Source organism: Rhinopithecus roxellana, chromosome 7, assembly GCF_007565055.1.
Source record: "Rhinopithecus roxellana isolate Shanxi Qingling chromosome 7, ASM756505v1, whole genome shotgun sequence".
Taxonomy (NCBI): Eukaryota; Metazoa; Chordata; class Mammalia; order Primates; family Cercopithecidae; genus Rhinopithecus; species Rhinopithecus roxellana.
In genome coordinates, this window is record NC_044555.1 from 137,389,968 (window position 1) to 137,404,417 (window position 14,450).

General features: G+C 39.4%; 1 pseudogene; it reads right to left on the reverse strand.

Annotated features, from left to right (window-relative positions):
* Window positions 1-7,017: 7,017 nt before the first annotated feature.
* LOC104653536 lies at window positions 7,018-11,570 on the reverse strand (annotated as a pseudogene).
* Window positions 11,571-14,450: the final 2,880 nt, after the last annotated feature.

The window sequence follows — 14,450 nt, forward strand, 5'->3', positions numbered from 1 at the left end:
TATCTATTACATTTCGTTCTATGATCCATTTTGAGTTGATTTTTGTGTATAATGTGAGGCAAAGGTCTGATTTCATTGTTTTGAATGTGGATATCCAACTGTTTCAGCCAAGTTTGTTGAAAAGATTTTTGTACTCTACTGAATTTTCTTGATACCTTTGTCAAACATCATTGTGTTTATTTCTGTGCCCTATCTGTTCATTTGATTTATATTTCAATCATTATGCCAATAACACAGTGTCTCGAATACTGAACACTATAGCTTTTTTTCCTACTTTGCTGACTATTTCTAACAGTAATTGATGTTAGATTTTACCAAATGCTCTTTCTGTGTCTATGAGATGATCATATGAATTTTGTTTGTTAATATGGTGAATTGTATTGCTATATTTTTGAATGTTAAACTCACCTTGAATTCCTGAGATAAGCCCCACTTGGTAATGATTTATTATTCTTATATTGTTGGAGTAGATTTGCTAAAACTTTTTCCAGAGTCTTTGCATCTATAGCTTTACTAAATTTCTGTTTACTTGTTCTATCAATTCTTGAGGGAAGGATATTTAAATTTTTTACTATAGTTGTGGATTACTTATTTTCTTTTGAAGTCCTATCTGTTTTGCGTTGTTTCAAAGCTTTGTTGTTAGGTGCATACATGTCTAGGATCTTTATGCTGTTTTGATAAATCTGCCCTTTATTACTATGAAATGAATTTCCTTATTCTTGGTGATGTTCTTTGCTCTGCAATCTATTTTGACTATTAATATGCCACTTTAGCTTTCTTTTTGTTAGCATAATGGTATATTTATTCTATCCTTTTACTTTAAGCCTATTTGTGTCTTATATTTAAGGTGTGTGTAAACAGCATACAGTTAGGTCTTGTTTTTTTAATGCACTTTGGCAATCTCTGCCTCTTAATTGAGGTATTTAGAATATTTACTTTTAACGTGATTATTCATATATTTAGGTTTAAATATGTAATCTTGCTTGTTATTTATTCTATACTTATCCTATTTGCTCTTTGTTTCCATGTTCCGCTTTTTCTATTCAGTTTGAATGAATCCAGTACATTTAAAATTTTCATTTTATATTTGTTGGTATATTAGCTATAACTGTTGTTTTTTCAGGGTTTATATACTCATATTTAACTTACCAGATTCTACCTTCAAGTGCCATTATTCCTCTTCAAGTATAGTATAAAAAGCTGAAGATAGTAACTTCCATTTCTGCCCTGCCCTGTCCTTTGGGCTATTGTTGTCATACATTTTACTTGTTTAGATGTTTTAACACTGATATGGTTTGGCTGTGTCCCCACCCAAATCTCATCTTTAGTTGTAGCTCCCATAATTCCCACGTGTCATGGAAGGGACTCGATGGGAGTGAATTGAATCATGGAGGTGGGTCTTTCCCATGCTGTTCTCATGATAGTGAATAAGTCTCACAAGATCTGATGGTTTTATAAAGGGGAGTTTCCCCTACACAAGCCCTCTTGCCTAACACCATGTAAGACATGCCTTTGCTCTTCCTTCACCTTCTGTCATGATTGTGAGGCCTCCCCAGCCATATGGAACTGTGAGCCCATTAAACCTCTTTTCTTTATAAATTATCCAGTCTCAAGTATGTCTTTATTAGCAGCGTGAGAACAGACTAATACAAATACCTTCACTGTATTGCTATTATTTTTGTTTTAAAAGTTGATTTAAAACATCTCTTAAAGGTATTTGCATAAGAAAAGAATCTCAGGTATTTAGCCATGTAGTTACTATTTTTGATGATCTTCATGTCTTTGTGTAAATCCATATTCCATCTGGTATTTTCTTTCTACAAGAAAGAGTTGCATTTGTTGTAATGTGCATCTGCTAGTGATGAATTCTTTCAATATTTATATGTCTGAAAAATGCTTTCTTTTGCCATCATGTTCTAAAATTTTTTTCCCTGGGCATGCAGTTCTAGGTTGACAGTTTTTTTCTTTCTGCAATTTAAAGATGTCACTCCACTATCTTCTCACTTGCATTATACCTTATAAGAAATATTTTATCACCCTTATCTTTGTTCCTCTGAATATGATGTGTCTATTTTTCCAGCTGCTTTTAAAACTTTCTCTATGTCACTGGTCTTGAGCCATTTAATTATGATGTGTTATAATTAAATGCAGTCATAGTTTTCCTCATGCTTCTTGTGCTTGGACTTCACTGAGCTTCTTGAATCTATATTTATAATATTTATCAAATTTGAAAAAAATTTTGGCCATTGTTTCTTTTTTCTTTTGGAAATGGAGTCTCACTCTGTCAACCAGGCTGGAGTGTGGTGGTATGATCTTGGCTCACTGCAACCTCTGCCTCTCGAGTTCAAGGAATTCTCCTGCCTCAGCCTCCTGAGTAACTGAGATTACAGGTGTGCACCATCATGCCCAGCTAATTTTTGTATTTTTGGTAGAGACGGGGTTTCCATATGTTGGCCAGGCTGGTCTCAAACTCCTGACCTCAAGTGATCCTCCAGCCTCGGCCTCCCAAAGTTTTGGGATTACAGACGAGAGTTACCATATCTGGCCATCATTTCTTAAAATACTTTTTTGTTACTCCCTTCTCTTGTTTCCTGTGGGTACTCAAATTAAACCTATATTAGGCTACTTGAAGTTATCCCACAGCTCTTTGTTGTTCTATTTATTAACTTCAATTATCTTTGTGCATAATTGTGGGTAGTTTCTTTGCTACATCCTCAACTTCATTTATCTTTTATTCTGCAATGTCAAATCTATTGTTAACCACATTCAGCTAATCATATTTTACATACTGTAGTTTCCATTATTAGAAGTTTGATTTGGCCCCTTAAAATACATTTTGAATGTATAAATTTAAGGTGTTGAATATATGGAATACAGTCATAATAACTGTTTTATTGCTCTTGTCTGCTAATTTAACATCTTTGTCAGTTCTGAGTTTGCTTTATTTATTTACCTCACATCATGGCATATATATGTGTAAATATATATATATATTTACTTCTCTGCACACTTTGTGATCTTTGGTTTATGATAAGCGTTGCAAATTTAGCCTTTTGGATGATGGATATTTTTGCATTCCTATAAATCTTGAGCTTTGTTCTGGAATGCAGTTGAGTTACTTGGAGACAATTAGCTACTTTTGGGTCTTATTTTGGACTTTGTTAAGTGGGATTTAAACTATGCTCAATCTAGACCTAATTATCCCTACTGAGACAAGACTTTTTTTGTGTGTACTCTACCTAATACCCCATGAATCTTCAGCATTTACAATAATGCTAGTGGTAACCAGTACACTTCCTTGTCCTGTTTGAGTGCAAGGCTCTGTTGCTTCTTATCTTTTCTGATGGTTCTTTCTCCTTAGATAATTTCCTCATATGAATTTCTGATCAATATCAGCTAAATTGTTAAGAATAATCCTTTGCAGATCTTCCAATTTCTGTCTATGTGTTGTACTCTCATCTCCAGTTCTCTGTTTCATGCACTCTAGCTATCTTGGTCTCCCCATAGTGTTAGTGCTGATTCCTGAACTCAGGGAGTTGATCAAGGCTCTTCCTGGGTTCTTCCTTTGTTCCTTGCAGCCTGGAAACTCTTTCAAGACAGTAAGCAGGGAACAATTGTATGGCTTACTTCCATTGCTTCCCATCTCTCAAGATTCACTGTCCTTTTTACCTGCATGCCTTGCAAACCATTATTTTATACATTTTGTTCATTTTTTTTTTTTTCAGGTGGGATAGTAAATCTGTTACCCGTTTTTCCATATTGGCTAAAAGTGAAAGTTGAGGGCTTTATATTTATTTTAAAATCTTATAGTTTTATTTACCTATATCTTACAGTTCATAGGTCTAGGTTGTTTTTTCTAGGTACCTAGGAAGCTTGTTCAATTTGTAGATTCAGGTCTTTTCTATTTCTGATTTTTTTTTTCTTGGATTATAATTTTAAGTATTCACTGTATTTCATTGGCTTGTTTTTCTTCTTTAGAAATTCTGATAATACAAATCTATTTTCTCTTTGCCTGTTTTTCACTTCCACTACTTTTCTCTGACCCTTTAAACATTTTTTCTTAGGTCATTTTCATTCACTTGATTATTTTTGTCTCTTTCTTCAATTCCCCTTATTAAATTTTTATTTGAGTATATTCTCTTATGAGCAGTTTGTTATTTACTCTTCATTCCTGGGATAATTTTGCCTTTTCACAGTTTAGGCAATTATTGATATGTAGGTTGTTTGGCATTATCCCACAGGTCACTGAAGTTCTTTTAATTTTTTCAGTATTTGTCTTTGTTTCAGTTTGGGTAGTTTTTATTGCTTTGTCTTCAAATTTACTAATCTTTCCTTCTGTAGTATCTAATCTGCTGGTACATCTGTCTCTTCATCTGTCAAGTGACTTTTTCACTTCATATTTTTCTCAGCTCTAGAAGTTCTGATTCATTTTCATTTGTATCTTCAGTATATTTTCTCATTGTGTTCATGTTTAGCTTTAAGCCCTTGATAATATTTATAGTACACCATTTAAAGTCCTTGTTTGCTAATTCCATTTTACCTGTCATTTCTGAGCTTGTTTATATTGACTGATTTTTCTCTTGGTAATGGTTTATTTTAATGAGGTGACACACATTATGGAAATTATGATGTTACATGTCTCGATTTTATTGTCTTTATTTAGAGACTGTTGTGTTTTTATTCAGCAAAATTTCCAAGATCTACAAGATCTACTTGGGTTCTCCCTCCCTTTGTTGCAGTCTGGCAATTGCCTTGAAGCAAAAAGCTTGGGTAAATATAGGGCTCACCTCATTAGTTCCCCTGCTGTCTTGGATCACTGTCCTGCTTTACTTCTTGTACAATGTCTGAAAGCAGTTGTTTCATTTATTTTGTCTAGTTTTACAGTTGTTTGTTGTGAGATAGCTACTCTTACATCAGTTATTTCCTATGGGCGAAACAGAAATACTCATAGCTAAAAATTTTGGACTGTATGATGGACATTATTAGTGGTATGTTTTTGTTTGTTTGTTTGTTTGTTTGTTTGTTTTGAGATGGAGTCTCGTACTGTCGCCTGGGCTGGTGTGCAGTGGCATGAACTCAGCTCGCTGCAACCTCCACCTCCTGAGTTCAAGCAATTCTCCTGCCTCAGCCTCCTGAGTAGCTGGGACTACAGGCACATGCCACCACGCCTGGCTAATTTTTGTATTTTTAGTAGAGAAGGGATTTCACTATATTGGCCAGGCTGGAGTGGTATGTTTTTGAGTGTCTGCATTTTGTTGTATTCTTTAATTGTATTAAATTTTATTTTAGCAGACAATTTACTGTGCATCAGCTTAATCCTTTTGAGGCTTATATTTTTGTTGGAGTGGGTCTAGAATAACTTTTACCCTTGAGATAGTTGTTCCCTACTCCTAAAGTGTGGTCTCTCTGGGATCTCTACTGGAATGTCCTGGATGTTCAGTGATGTCTATACATTCTGATTGGTTGACACCTAAGTTTCTTACAGTCTTATGTGAGTTTTAGTAGTTGTCCAGTTGTTTCTTTCTCAGTAATATTTATTTCCTCAGTAGCTATTCTTTGCCTAACCTCCTGGAGGCTTGCTCTGTATATAAATGCTAACTATGGTAGGCAAAATTCTATGATGGGTCCCAAGGTTCCCCTACCCTTGTGTTCATGCCCTCTATGATCTGTTTCCCTTGAGTGTGGGTGGAACCTCTGGCTAGCTTCTAGTCAATAGAATATAACAAAGGCGAGAGATTTTTCGGTGTAGTTAAGGTTGTAAATCAGTTGACTTTGGGTTAATCAAAAAGGAAATTACAGTGGATGAGCCTCACTTAATTAGCTAAAAGCCTTTAAAAGAGGTACTGGGTCCTCTGTGAGGTAAGAAATCCCTCTTGCTGATTTGATGAAGTAAGCAGCCATGACGAGAAAGCCCACATGGGAAAAAACTGGGAACTGCAGGTGGCCCCTAAGACATGAAGATGACTGTGAGCTGGCAGTCAGGAACAAAGCCGGTGCATTCAGTCATATAGTCACAAACGAAGACATAAACGAATTTTATGTTTACTTTCATGTGTTTCATTTCCAGTAATCTTCACTTTTTCACAAATCAACTTTCTTTTTGTCTGAAAATAGAGGAGAAGGCTTGTGTCTTTCACGCAATGTTGAGTCTGCTTGCATAGTATGCTTTTTCCTTGATTATAGGTCACATGTCTTTCTACTTCTTCTTATGTCTACTGTATAAGAGAACCATATAATTGTCCTATTTCCTCTCAGTCTGATAGAGTGAAGTGTTGATCACCTTAGTGCTTGGGACTCAGCTGAAGTTTTAATAAAACTTAACCAAACTCTGGTGCATCCCTCTTACTTGGGGATGGTCCTCCTATGCTTTTTGGGGGGTTGGGGGGCACAGAAAATCTTTATTGCCAAAGGAACAGGAAGCAAGTGCACTCCTCCCACCTCACCAACAGCTTGAAGAGTCTAAAAAATTAGACTGGGTGCAGTGGCTCACGCCTGTAATCCCAGCACTTTGGGAGGCCGAGGCGGGCAGATGACAAGGTCAGGAGATAGAGACCATCCTATCTAACACGGTGAAACCCCGTCTCTACTAAAAAATACAAAAAATTAGCTGGGCATGGTGGCAGGCGCCTGTAGTCCCAGCTACTCGGGAGGCTGAGGTAGGAGAATGGCGTGAACCCGGGAGGCGGAACTTTCAGTGAGCCAGGATCGCGCCACTACACTCCAGCCTGGGTGACAGAGCGAGACTCCATCTCAAACAAACAAGCAAACAAACAAAAAATGTGGACATCACAAAATAAAGTGTTAGAAACTCAGGGAGAAATGGTCCCTTGGACTATATTGGCCCTAATACTGAGGTAACCAATTGACTTTGTTCAGTGAAAATACCTCTAACGAAATGAAAAAAAATCAACTAGTTATAACATCAAATTCATATATACAATTCAAATAAAAATATATTATTTGCTTTAATGTATTACAAGTTTAATACATTAGTGTTTACAAAATAAAAACTATATTCTACTGAAATTTCTCTTGTACTTCCACCTCATCACTAAGCTTGAACAACCGGAAGCATATGATACTTAAGGAAAGGTATTATGAATTTAAAGATGCAATTTGTGGGTCCACAAGGAATGGATAAATATTGGAAGTTGGAAGATTACTGCATGTTTTAAAATTGTGGCTTATTAAAATTTACAAACTTGACCCTAAGACACACACACACACAAATAAATGTTTCAAAATAGATTCTAATACAGGAAACGTTTCATGAAACCACTGAGATGCTAACCAGTGCTATGGCTAACATTAAAAACTGAACAGTCTATTGAAATCATACTCATAGTATTTCTACAGGCAGTGAACAATACAACCACAATAATCAACCTCAAGCTAGCAACAAAGTTGCAAGGTCCCTAAGAAGCTTCTTCCGTGAGCAAAACACTATGGTACAATTAAAACATTTAGGAAGGGAAAAAAGCTGTTTAACAGTATAAAAGTGTTTACTGGTGTTTCCTACTGTAAAGTTCTTCCACAAATTAAAATGAAGAAGCAGTTGATATATGTGACAGTGATCTGAGATTACAGTGCAGACATTTCATCTAACATTTGGCTGACAAATTTTAGTGTAACAGATTATGACTTAATATTTTGTACACAGTTATGATCTAGAGCAGAACTAAAAAAAAAATACATACTCTAAGTCAATATACACTCTTCTCAACAATATGTGGGTTTAGATGAATCTGTAGGAAGTAGGTGAAGCTGTCAGGTTTGTTTTGTTTTGTTTTGTTTTGTTTTTGAGACGGAGTTTCCCTCTTGTTGCCCAGGCTGGAGTGCAATGGTGCAATCTCGGCTCACTGCAACCTCTGCCTCCCGGGTTCAAGCAATTCTCCTGCCTTAGCCTCCCAAGTAGCTGGGACCACAGGCATGTGTCACCATACCTGGCTAACTTTGTGTTTTTAGTAGAGACGGGGTCTCCCCATGTTGGTCAGGCTGGTCTTGAACTCCCGACCTCAGGCGATCCACCCGCCTCAGCCTCCCAAAGTGCTGGGATTACAGGAGTGAGCCACCGCACCTGGCCATCTTCTCTTAAACCAACAGAAAAAACGTATATTGGCAGATGTATTTGATTTTTTACCATTATGAATTCCAGTGTGAAATTCTCATAAGTATGCGAGTACGTTATAAACCTCTAAGCACACTCTCATATGTATGCACACAGTCCATTAATTAAATTGGGGGAATTAAAAACGTACTGTCAAGTTAAAATGAATTTTAAGAAAAAACTGCATTCACAAATCTCAAAGGTGTAGAAAAATGAAATCGTAAAATAAATAATGAATATAGGTGTCAACTAAACTTCCATAGAAATATGCCTACAAATGTGGATGCAGTGATTGTCCACACTTGTGATGGCTGGGTGGGGAGACATTCCCCAGTGAAAGCATCTAGTCTCTCTGTCTTCTCTACATAGAGAAGACTTTCTGGATATAAACAGTACTTAATCTGTTATAGCCTTTGTTAACAGTCACCATCTTTATAACACGTAGGGTTAACTTACTATGTCTTAATCTATTTAACACATTCTGAAATATCAATGCTTAAGTCAAAGCTTTTATACATGGGTACGCTTAGTTCAATTTATCTGTCTATGTAGTAGCTTCCTATCTTTGATACATTTTAAGTAGCTGTTAATACAATCTAGGTCAACTAGTTTAAGAGAGAGATTTTCTACTCTATTGCTCATCTTTTTAACTTTCCTCCACTCAAGTATTTATTGTGTAAACGTGCATTGATAACCAGATATTATATGAGTGAATGCTACACATTTCTTGTTAAACAAAATCAGTTTTGTCAAATATTAAATCCACAATATTTTCCTTGGCTTAAATTGAGTATTTGCTTTCTATTTTTCCATAATCATTGCAATCTTGCCAACAACTACATCACTTAAGCTTTCTTTTTCACAACTGCAGGCAAAGATCCTAAACTCTGACATATATTTACATTAAACACACAAAGTAGACAACAAAATTTCAAGTAAAATAAACTGTATCCACATCTATTGAACCAAATAGGACTGAACATCTAGATTTCACTTCTATAAATTACACAAATACATTGCACATTCTTAAATAATGAATGCTTACAATATTGATTTGTAAGCCTTTCCATATAGAATGACTCAACACAGGAATGTGAATGAATCAATGTTATTGTTATAGATTGCAACACTCTTTTGATTTTCTCTTTTGTGGCTGTTGTTTTATCTTCCTGGTTTCTGCAGGCTACTGTACCAGTCTTTTTACATTGGCTGTGAAATCTGTTTGAGCTGAATGAGGCAACACTGGTTATTAAGGCTTATTTCTGTGATGGAGTATTATCCTTAAATCTGATTCCATTTCCAGAGAATGGTATCTTGAATCTTCAGGGTCTGTTTTTTTTTTTTTTTTTTTTTTTTTTTTTTTTGAGACGGAGTCTCGCTCTGTCGCCCAGGCTGGAGTGCAGTGGCCGGATCTCAGCTCACTGCAAGCTCCGCCTCCCGGGTTTATGCCATTCTCCTGCCTCAGCCTCCCGAGTAGCTGGGACTACAGGCGCCCGCCAGGTCGCCCGGCTAGTTTTTTGTATTTTTAGTAGAGACGGGGTTTCACCATGTTAGCCAGGATGGTCTTGATCTCCTGACCTCGTGATTCGCCCGTCTCAGCCTCCCAAAGTGCTGGGATTACAGGCTTGAGCCACCGCGCCCGGCCCAGGGCTGTTTTGATGACTTTCTTTTCTAAGGTAAAAGTTGAGTTAGGGTAGTCTTTTAAAATCCCAAGGCTCTCTGATGAGTGGGACTTTGCCTCACTGGGATAAAGTCTGCTCAGCTCCCCATCCACCACAATATGATGGGGTTGTCTGTTCTGTAAATTAGGCATTTGGAGATTCAAAGGTCTTTCTCCTTGTCCATCTGAGTTATCGGAAGTCAAGTCATTAGGACTGTGCTCTTCTGAGCTCTGCCTGTAAAGCCCTGCAGACAGCCTCCTCTTGGCATGCTGCAATCTCTCACAGCCAGCTTGGTTGCAAAGGAACTCCATCTGCTTTGCCATCACCTTTTCAGGCTGCTGTGAACTAAGAGCTGTGAGTTCTTCACTCTTAGCTCTAGCCTGCTGGAAGAGCGTTTGCACAGAATCCTGGAAATCTGGAAACCCATCCTCCACTTTAATCCTCTACAAGGATAATTCATCTCTTTCTCCACATTTTGACTTGGTGGTTCTGTAAGTGTATTTATAGGTGACTTCTTGAGAAATCTGCCTAGCCAAGGCAAAAAGCTCATCTCTTCTTGTCAGCAGAGCATTATCCTTCACACAGAGTTGAGCAGCCACTTCATTAACAGTGAGCTCATGAAGCATGAGATGTTTTCCATCCTTCCTCTTTGAGTCAAATCTGCCATATACTCACTGTATTTCCAAATTTCCTCCTCTTTGTGTGGATCATTATCGTTCATCTTAAAGATGTGCCCAATCATTTTGGCCAACTTCTGTTTTTTTTTTTTTTTTTTTTTTTTTTTTTGAGATGGAGTCTAGCTCTGTCGACCAGGCTGGAGTGCAGTGGCCGGATCTCAGCTCACTGCAAGCTCCGCCTCCCGGGTTTACGCCATTCTTCTGCCTCAGCCTCCCGAATAGCTGGGACTACAGGCGCCCGCTACCTCGCCTGGCTAGTTTTTTGTATTTCTTTTTTTTTTTTTTTTTTAGTAGAGACGGGGTTTCACCGTGTTAGCCAGGATGGTCTCGATCTCCTGACCTCGTGATCCGCCCGTCTCGGCCTCCCAAAGTGCTGGGATTACAGGCTTGAGCCACCGCGCCCGGCCACTTCTGTTGTTTTTTAGCGGCTCTTTCATTTCGTTCAAGTCACTCTTCGGCAGTGTGGGGACCATCCGCTCCACACACTCGGCCACTGAGAGCACAGCAGCAGCATCCAGTGCCTCGCTGCTCTCCTTTGGGGACGTGTGGGAGCCCAGGTCTGCTGGGGAGAGGCTGTGCTCACTCTTGGTGGCATGGTGGCCTTGCCAGAGTCTGGATTTACCAGCATCCTGCAGTACTAGGCTCCCGACCACATCTGACTTCCCCTGTCCCAAGCTCTGCACACAGGTGGTGGCAAAATTGGGGAAATTGGGTGGTGAAAACATTGGGTGGTAAAATTGGGGATTTTAAATTGAGGTTCCCAGGCATTGCTAAACTCCTTTCATAACTACCGCAGGATATTCCCAGCCATGTCGGTGATCCCTCTGGCAGTTTATAGATGGGTATGCTACTGACAGGAAGGGAAGTCAGCAAGTGATTGAAAAGTCCAGGATTTGTGACCCAGTCTCTCAAAGCCTTCTGTAGCCTTCTAACATGAAGGGGCTTGCTAACCATGCCCACAAGTGCCATGATTTCCAAAAACTCCACTTTTCCTGCTTCACAGAGTTGCTGGACATCATCATCACCTTGTTGGATAAAGGCATCAACATAAGAAAGCAGATTGGCTTTTTGTAATATTCTACACAGCTGCAACTCCACCAGGGTCCTGGGTAAGGCCACGGCCATTACTGTGGATGGGTTTAACTCAGCTAGCAACTGCCGCGGTCTTAGGCGCTCTCCTTGAGGACTGCTGGGCCCCAACTCCGAAGCGACGGCCCCTGGCTCTCCCTCCTCCGGCGGCTGCGGAGGCGGAGGCCGGGACGCCCCCGATCACATGGAGGAGGGAAGGGAAGGTGGTGGGCGTTCTCTCCCTGCTGCCCCCCAGCTCGGTCCCGCCGCTTCTTCTCGCCCACCTGCCCGACTGCGCTCGCTTGGCTTGGCCTTGGCCGCGGTGGCGGCAGCGCCTCTCCCCACTCCTGTGCTTTTAATTGAGAGCCATGTAGGTCTCTGTTTCGTCAGCCCTAAATGACCTAGGAATGGTAATGTCAAAAGGGTGAAGTAGTCATGTAAACCCTCCCACAGATGACAATAATAGAAACTGGATGATACACCCAAAGACAGTTATTTAAAGACACTGAAATGTCTCTAAGAGCATCCAGAATACAGATAATAATTTACTCTAAAACTTCCAGCTGTAAGATTGTGATTTTGTTGCTTTATAGTAAAAGGATGACCCGCAAACCCCACAGCTATGACTACTGAAAATAATGTTAGAAAATGATAGCCTTACCAGTTCAAGGTGCCAGAGTTCAGAATTCAGGGATGTAAAATCAACTTGTAATTTTAATTCTAGAAATATGATTACAATTTTTAAATGGTAATTCTATTATTAAGGTAACTGAAGCAGGAATATGACCCAAATTCGGAATATAAATTATATCCAAATCTCTGAATAACATCAGAAAAGCAGTCTGACACCAAAGAGAAATCTATTCTTGAAAGATAGGAGATAAAAACTTAAGCTACAGCAGTTTTCCAGAGATGGACACCAAAGCTCTAGAGGGCACTTGTAATTCTTTCATGGATTATAGATTTTGTAATCCATAAAAGATTTTGTGTGGTGGTGGAGATGATGAGAAAGACCCGAGTGTCGGAAAGGTTTGAGAATGAGGATACAGGTTAAAGAGTGGAAGATTCTCTCCATTTCTGCCCTCTTACCCTTCAGGTAGGCCCAGATTCGAGTAGTGATATCACAACATCAAAGACAAATAAGTCCTTGGGTTAGAAAAATGAATAGCAGCCATTGTCCTATTACTGGGTGATCTTTTATGGCCATAGTGTTATTCAAACAAATTTAAATGGGATAACTCATTTAAAAAAAAAATATTCCCCCCACCTTTGAATTCTGATAGCATTTCTTTCACCAGACCTCTTACTTGGCACTCAGCATATGTAGACTTATACAATTTTAGGGCTGGAAAGAACTTTAAAGTTCATTTAATTGAAGTTAACACTTGGTGTAGGAATTTCTTCTATGATGTCTCTACACAGATACTTATGTAACCTCTGACTGAACTCTCCTGGTGATGGGGAACTCTCTACTGCTCAAGACTGCTTCACAGCTGGATAGCTACATATTTTGTTGGAGTAGACAGAGGACAAGTCTGAGCAAGAGACTAAAAAGAAACCACAAGAGAAGCAGAAGGAAAATGAGGCAAGAGTTGAGTCCCGGAAGCAAAGGCCAAAGAGAGACTTTCAAGATTGAAGGTTAACCTGACTAAACGTTGCTGTCAGGACCAATAAGATGATAATTGACATGTGCCCATTGAATTTGGCCTTAAGAACAGTTTCAAGGATAAATATGGAGGTTGTACCCAAAATTGCAATTGATTAAACCATGAATGGGAAGTGAGGGAAAGGAGGCAATGACCAGTAATGATTTTTCTCAATAAACTTTGTTGAGAAAGGAAAGAGATATGACAGTACCTAGAGTGAGATACAGGATTTAGAAAATGGTTTTTTTTTTTTTTTTTTTTTTTTGAGGCAGAGTCTCACTCTGTCGCTGGGGCTGGAGTGCAGTGGCCGGATCTCAGCTCACTGCAAGCTCCGCCTCCTGGGTTTACGCCATTCTCCTGCCTCAGCCTCCCGAGTAGCTGGGACTACAGGCGCCCGCCACTTCGCCCGGCTAGTTTTTGTATTTTTAGTAGAGACGGGGTTTCACCGTGTTAGCCAGGATGGTCTCGATCTCCTGACCTCGTGATCCGCCCGTCTCGGCCTCCCAAAGTGCTGGGATTACAGGCTTGAGCCACCGCGCCCGGCCTTTTTTTTTTTTTTTTTTTTTAAGTGGAGTATGTGGATTGGTTAGCAGGTTTGGATGCTAAGGAGAAAAAGCCAGACAAGAGAATGAGACCATAATTGATAGATGGTGGTCTTGAGAAGGTGCCTGGGAGCAAATGAGTCAAATCTTTGGTGGGAGGACCTGCATGGCTAGGTGAGTTTTTCTAGTAGCACTCCATGATGCTGCTGTAGGAGTGAGAAACGCAACAGTGAAGTCAGCCCAGGTGTGGCCATTTTGGGGATGAGATGAAGTAGAGTGTGGACAGTGAAGCAAGGGAATAAAGGATATTGGCCAAAGTCATTGAAAAGAGGGTCCTGGCTCCATCATTTCTTAGTTGTGTGACTTTGAGCAAGTCACTGTCCTTTTTTGGGCCTCAGGCTGCTCATCTCTGAAATGAAGATAATGATGCCTACTGATTGTTGCAACTCACAGAGTGATGGCATATGCAAATGACATCATAAGCTGTAGAGCCCAACACTAGTGTGCAGTGTTATTTGGATTTCCTTCTCTCTTCTGAAAGTGAGAGGAGCAATGCCATGAGTAAGAACACTGGACACTTCAGCTGGTAATGGTTCAAAGCAGACACTGTGTCTAGTCAGGGCCTCCCTTCTCATAAGTTGTGCTTCCCCTGTTTTCAAAATATAGGTGTATATTGTGGGCTGAGGTTAGACAAATAAAGAACAGCTCATGGAAGGCCCTGAAAGGGAAGGCAGAACAGGTGATTGGCT